Below are 7,489 nucleotides of genomic sequence, written 5' to 3' on the forward strand. Positions count from 1 at the left end.
AGTCACTCTTTGCAGTTCTGTGTTCTCTGCAATATCTGTCTACAGACTGGCTAGACCTAGCCTAAGTTTTTCTCTTTCGTAAGGCTTTGCTGAAAGTGGCAAGATGGAGTCAATACACAACAAAATTTGAAATTTTCCCAGTGATTTCCCTTAAAATTATAAAGTTAGTTAACGTATGGTAAATCTATCATGGTATCACAAGTGACAAATTTGCCAGATGTTTTGCCATGGAGAGTTGCATTCCAGCTTGCATTGTTTGTGTCATTTCCGTCCTCCACCTGACTTCTAATCCAGTGTTGAGTATCCACCATAGTAGAAGTATCTCACTTTGGGGACAAAATTCACATTAGTTATTATGTAAGTTTGGCTGTTATAGCAGAGAACAGAAATAATGGTAGCTGAATTAAGAGAAAACGCTATTGAACCGTCCAGAGATCACATGGCAGCTGGACCATTTTTCGCTGCTTTGTCTAAGGGAGGTGCTCTTGTCAGCATGGTCCAAGATAACTCACCCTAACACATGCATTCCAGTCAGTGGGAAGGGAAGGATAGCCCCAGAAGAGGAGCACTTTATTTCTACTTGTATCCCTTTAGCCAGACTTTGTCATATGCCTACACCTAGCTGCATAGAAGGCTACGAAAAGAAGTCTTTATTCTCTGTTTTGCTTATCTATTGCTATATAACAAATAACTCCAAACATAATGTGCTAAAATAAGAGTTATTTATTTGCTTATGAATCAACTGGGCAGTTTCTGGCTCCATATGGTACTGACTTGTTTAATTGTGCAGCTGCTTTCAGTGGACAGTTGGGCTGGGCTAGAAGGTACAAAAGGACTCATATATCTGGGCATTGGTGCTGTTAACCAGTGCCTTAGTTCTCAACCATGAAGCCTCTGTCTCCACCTGGCATTCGTCTTTTAGGGTCTCTCCATAAGGCCTCTCTCTCTTGAAGAATAGTTTTCTTATAGCCTGGCAGCTAGATTCCAAGAGAATGAAAGGGGTAGCTGCCAGAACCCTTAAGGACTAGGCCTAGAACTGCATAGGGTCCTTTCTGCCATATACAGTATTTTGATCACAGCAAGTCACAAGTTCAGCCCACATTCAAGGGGAGGGGAAATAGGCTCTATCTTTAATGGGAGGAGGGACATGCATATACACGGAGGGGAGGAGTTGCTGGGGACTTTCTTTAGAAACTACTTCCCACACTCTGGATGGCAATGTGCCAGATAAAAATCAGGCCTTTATGCTCATAAAAGAGGAAGAATGACAATGGGAGACATCCAGCAGCCTCTGACAGAAGGTTCTTTCCTTAGGTTTAAGTCATTGTCCCTAAATATTCCTGCATACTCAGAAATCATAAAAGATTAAAAATAGGTTCTATATTTTACATATATTTTAATAGAGTTGAAAATTGATGAAATATCATTTTGGTTTCAGTTTACCTGAAAGATATTGATGGCTATGCATTTCTGTAGGAATCAATTCTTGCAAAAGATATCACTATTATTCTTTAATTTAACATTTTTTCCATATTGAAGTGTTTCACCTACTATAACCCCACTTTGTTATAGAAATATTTTAAAAATTGTGTTATTTTTATATCACAAAATATATCACATAAGAGATTATATATATATATATATATATATATATATATATATCTCACATAAGAGATTCTATCAATCTCTTTCGTATACAAATCTCTACTTGACTTTACTCTCAATGTTCATAAACTTATGGGCATTTGAGATTGGGATGGAGTTAGCATTTATCTAGCCACATTAACTACAATCACAACAACAGTTATAATTAACATTTATTAAGAGTTCGTGCTAGTCTGTGGTCATCTCATTTAATTCTCACCCAAATTCTTGAGGGGTTAATTATCAATGTTACCTTCATGTGATACCTGAAAGGTTAAGCAACTTGCCTGAGGTTATACAGCTAATAAGTAGCAAAGATGGGAATTGAACTTGGGCTGACTGACCACAGAGTCCATGTTCTTGACACCATGCACTTGAACCCTTCCTATAGTCTAACCTGTCTTCTGAGAGGTTGTCCAACCTGTCTGTTAACACTTTCTGTGATGGGGAATTCTCTACTGTCTCAGAGTAACAAATTCCATTCCTTGATTTTCATGATAGGTAGAAAAAATTAACTTTAAAAACAACTCCATCTCCCTACCACCATCCATTGGTTTTAGTCAAGCTCTTCGTTGTCATAAAGAAACCTTTGAATATTTGATGACAGCTATCACTCTGTGGTCTAACACTCCAATTCTATCAGCAAATTTTCATGTGATAGTTCCTAACTCTTGTAATCATTCTTCTTTAAATACACAGCATTTGTCAGTGGTGCTTTGGTAAATTACGGTGCTCCAAATTGATGAAATCCATTAGAGATGGGCTGGCTAGTGATGATTACAGCACATGAGCACCTTCTGCTTAATAGGTAATACTCTGCCTAATAGATAATACGATACAATGGAAAGAACCAAAGCTTAGGAAACAGACAGACCTAAATCTGAGTCAGTGTTTTACTATTTCCGCTACCTCCTCGCTCTGTGCTTTTGGGGAAAACATTCATCTCTACTTTTTTTTTTTCTACTAGGAAAGTAGGGGCAAGTTATACCCATCTTACAAGGTATTATAAAGATTAAATGAGGTAGTATGTAAGGGAGGTGACTGGCACAGTGTTTGTACTCTAGGAAAGATGCTGTTTTATCATTACCATTTTAGGGTCCTCTTGCACAGTTCTCCAGGTATAAGGCATATTTAGAGAAGTCAAGAAGATGCTCAACCACTTTAGGATAATGTTAGCTAGGAGAGTTTGTTGTGAAGCTAGAAAATACTACAGTTCTTCATGTAAGTCAAAGCTCTGGGGTCAGGTCAGTTTAATTTCTGTATAATATTTGGGAAGGCTATCATCCTGAATTTGACTCACTAGGAATCTTATTTCTAAACAATAATTAAAAGAATGGGGTAGTTTTCTTATTTTTGTTGGAAGGCTGACATACTAGCAGTTTTGCATTCAGCATCCAATTGATTCTAAGACTCTGTGCCACTTAAACTTTATGGGTATTTTATTGTCCAGCAATTAAATTTTGATGTTTGTGTTCTTTACAGTCTGTTCTCATTCATTATTTTAATTATGCCTCACTGTGTTCCAATATGTCCACTTTAAATAAAAATTATGGGTTTGTTCTTGTTTCACTTTTAAAGTTATCTATCAACTTCGAATATTGTCTAATAAACTGTTAAGACAACACTTACTTACATTTCACAAATATGAAAATGTTCCATATTTGTGAAAAAAGATGTGATTTAGCAATAGTATTAAGTTAAAGACAGAAACATGTATTTTAATGGATGCAGAATGTGACAGTTGTTTAAAATCTTCCTTTCACTTGCAACACTTTTCCTGAGATAATAGGAAAGACTAGCCAGAAGGAACTTAGGCTAATTTAAAGCAATATCTGTGACCCCCTCAGTGGCTTGTTTATGGTGTTTACTTATCTTGCTTTGCCAGGGAAATTCCATGTACAGAAATACGAATTAAATGTGAGAACTTAAGCACCCATTACATTTGCTTTTCAGAGAGAATAATAGCACCATAAAAATGTTGCGACATAACATCTTCTGTACTCATATGGTGGTGATACAGATGAACTCTTCTGAACATCTCGTTTGTTACTTGGGTAAATCCTTCAAATATATCATGGAATTTAATTTGGAGATGTGAATTTAAAATTCCTCCAGTTTTGATACTTCTTGTTCTAACAGGCCAACTCTTCAATTTCTGGTTTTGTTAGTTCTTGCCTTTAATGTTACTTCCTCTTTCATTAATTCTTTATTTTGATTAAGTGAACTGTCAAGACCTTGACTTAAAAACAAAAATAGATTCAGGATTCTAGTCTCACGTCTGCCCCCTCATTTTACAGTGATATTGTGGATTTTCTTCCTCTTCCAACTTTAGTTGTCCCTTGTATTGCACTGACCACTCCTCTTGGCTTTCCTATTTCTGTTGGAAAACACTAAACACCATATCTCCAGATTAGGTAAAATATTCCATGAAGGTAGGTGGGACTCCCTGTGAGAAGAACACCCAGATCATTTTCAAAGTTCCCTTCTCTGTGTAGCTGACTTTTATGACAAGTCATATTAAATCCCCTGGTGCAAGAATGGAAGAAAAACAGAAGAATATGGAAGAGAAAAGTTTATAAAAGCTTCACAGATTGCAAAAAGGTGTATATAAACAAAGTAAAACAAACACACCAAGAAACAAGCAGAGCAGTCTAGGAATTGATCCACAGTGATTTTCCCATCTGTGGTGGTGGAGGTGTGAAACCTCATCATCCTGTCGTATTCATTACCTGCCCACATGGCTTTGACTCTGTATTCACAGCTGGCTCCTGGTAACAGTGTGAGGGAGGATGGAGTGCAAAATCATCAACTAGTGTCTAGGAGTCCTGAGGGCCACTTACTGCTCTCCTTCTCAGTAACCTGCAACCTTGGACGACTGTCACATAACTGTTTTGTCTTGGGTTCACAATTAATAAAATGAGAGATTGACACCACCTGCTTTCCACATCGTGCTGATTTGGAATGAATAATTGTGACAGGGAATATACTTGACAGAACTGACCGTCTTTTCATAGCCCCCTCGATTCAGGTGCTTTGCCTAAATGGCAAACATTGGAATTCTGATGTAATTATGTTTTTCTGGTCTGCAGGATGCTGGACTCTTAACTTCCTGAAGCCTCTTAAATGTACTAGATGACCTGGGGCTCCCACATTTGAATTTACTAATCTGGTAAGCACTTTCGAAATTATGCTAACAGTTGGAAGGTTATAAAAGGTCCTTTTTCTGCTGTCTCTGATAGCCCACACTGGCCAAAGTGCATTTTAGATCATGGGCCTGCCTATTCTAACTGATCAGGAATGCTAGTTCAAGCCAGAGTGTGAGGTAAGTAGTACTCCTTCTTAGCATGGGAAACACTTGGGCTGTTGTAAGGGGAAGAAAAAAAGTAGGCAGCTACTTACTAATTGTATATATAGGTATAATCTTGATAATTATAATCAATAGCCAAAACCATGACTATAATTTTCTTCAGAAATTAAACTCTAAAACCACATTTGCAAAGTTAGCTCAACACATCTTTGGATAGAGCACACACTCTTCTGAGCATCTAGAGCTTGTTCAATATTGTTAAAACTAAAATGGATTCAATGGTGTGATTGCCAATTATTTTACTTTCATGACTTTTGAGATCTAAAACATTATTTCTAAATCTCTGGTTGTGCAAGTACCAGGCAATTGGTTGGAATCCTCAACCCTCCAGCCCCATCCCCCCAAAGTCCATTTTCCCTGATTCTTAAAATCTCATAGTTCTAAGGCTTGTCTCCTCAGAAAAGTGTTATTTTAAGATGTCCATCTAGCAATTTTTATTTAAACATAGTTGGGGGTGGGAGTCACACAAAATAAATGAGATGAAAATACGCCAGGGCATAACCAGTAACTTGGTGGAGGAAACAACACAGGACTGGATTGATTTACAATAGCATTCCTGTACCATGAGGGTTTAGACTCAACTTCAGTGTCCCCTGTCTTCATTTATGGACCAGGAAAAGCAAACATTAGGTGGCATGGCTTGGGTGAGCTATACTGTGTATGGTGGGACCTTCTGGGTTTCATGCAGAATACATTTCATGTAAATACAGGGTCTTATTGAGGAGCAGGGGCAAAATCTGCCCTGTTTATAACACTAAGTGACAGTGTTCTTGGGCTGCCTAGTATATTTGAGGGGTATTTGGCATAACTCATGTTTTTATTAGCTTTTGGAAGAAACTGGCTTTCACTTCGCTATCTTTCCAATGTCAAGTTTGAATTGAAAATGAACATTACATCAGCTTGTTACTTGGTCCTTGGGAAAAAAATCCAGCCCGTATGGACAAATTCAAAAAGATGCCAAGGGAAGAGACAAACGATGTCTGTTAAAAAGTGTTGTATCAAGTTTTACACATTCTGTTTGGAATACAGCATGGAACCCACCCCAATCTTGGACACACGTATGCACATTTTAACATTTTAAGTTAAAACTACCGAGCATACAACAAGGATAAAGACTTGCATAAGCATATTCTTATACTGAATGTTTGGCAAGAATTTAATTATTCTGTGACAATCAGCCAGTTAGTAATCATTATGCTGATTGAGAAAGTCTCATAGGGAAAGCACCAAAACAGTGTCTAAAAAGTGGATTTGCATGGATCCTTTATTACACTTATTTCCAGGATTGCACATTAAATAATTGTACGGCTCAACGGGTTTAGAGATAAAAAATACTGTACAAGGTCACAGACTTTGTAACCTAAGGTAACCAAAGACACTAGATTCACATATTCTGTGACATCATTGTCATAATTTTGTTGTGCCACATGTGAGCAATTTTGGTTTGGGAACAATTATCACAACAAAAGACAAGTTAATGTGTTGAAGTTTTGAATATTAAAAATATTTACTTGCACTTTTTCTAGTTTAACAGTATGTATCTACTGACTTGGGTAACTACTGAAATCAAGAATCCTTTCAACTTTATTCATAATAGTGAAGATATGGAAACAAGAGTCGATCAATGGATGGATGGATAAAGAAGATGTTATATATAATATTATTAAGATAATACATATAATATTATTAATATAATATATATAATATTATTAATATAATATATATAATACTACTCAGCCATGAAGAAGAAAATCCTGCCATTTGCAATAACATGGATGGACCTTGAGGGCATTATGCTAAGTGAAATAAGCCAGAGAGAGACAGACAAATACTGCATGGTATTACTTATATGTGAAATCTAAAAACAAAAGTCAAACTTATAGAAACAGAGAAGGAAAGTGGTTGCCCAGGACTGTGGGTTGGGGTAAATAGGAAGAGATTGGCATAAGGGTACAAACTTTCAGCTATATGATGAATAAGGTCTGAGCATCTAATGCAAAACACGGTGACTATTGTTGGTAACACTGTATTATACAACTGAAATTTGCTAAAAAAGTGGAAAATAAATGTTCTCACCAAAAATAACTAAATAAATAAGATGATGTATGTGTTAATTAGTTAGATGGTGGGAATCTTTTTCACAGTGTATACATGTATGAAATCACTACAATGTATACTTTAAATACCTTAAAATTTTGTCAATTATACCTCAATAAAGCTGAAAAAAAATAAAACATCCAAAAAAAAAAAAAGACTCCTTTAAACTGAGAGAAAATACTAAAAACAAAACAACAAATTAAACAGCTCTCGGGTGTGTTTGGATTATTTTATTGTTATGATTCTTGGGTGTGGTGACACTTGCTGGTTTCTCTCCATTGTTTTGTCAAGGACCTTGTTCTATATTTCTATGATGTTCAGCTTATGGCATTTTGCCTCTGCTGTACCAGGAGTTTATTGTGATTGTAGGAGGAACTTTCT

The sequence above is a fragment of the Delphinus delphis genome, chromosome 17 (assembly GCF_949987515.2).
Source record: "Delphinus delphis chromosome 17, mDelDel1.2, whole genome shotgun sequence".
NCBI lineage: Eukaryota > Metazoa > Chordata > Mammalia > Artiodactyla > Delphinidae > Delphinus > Delphinus delphis.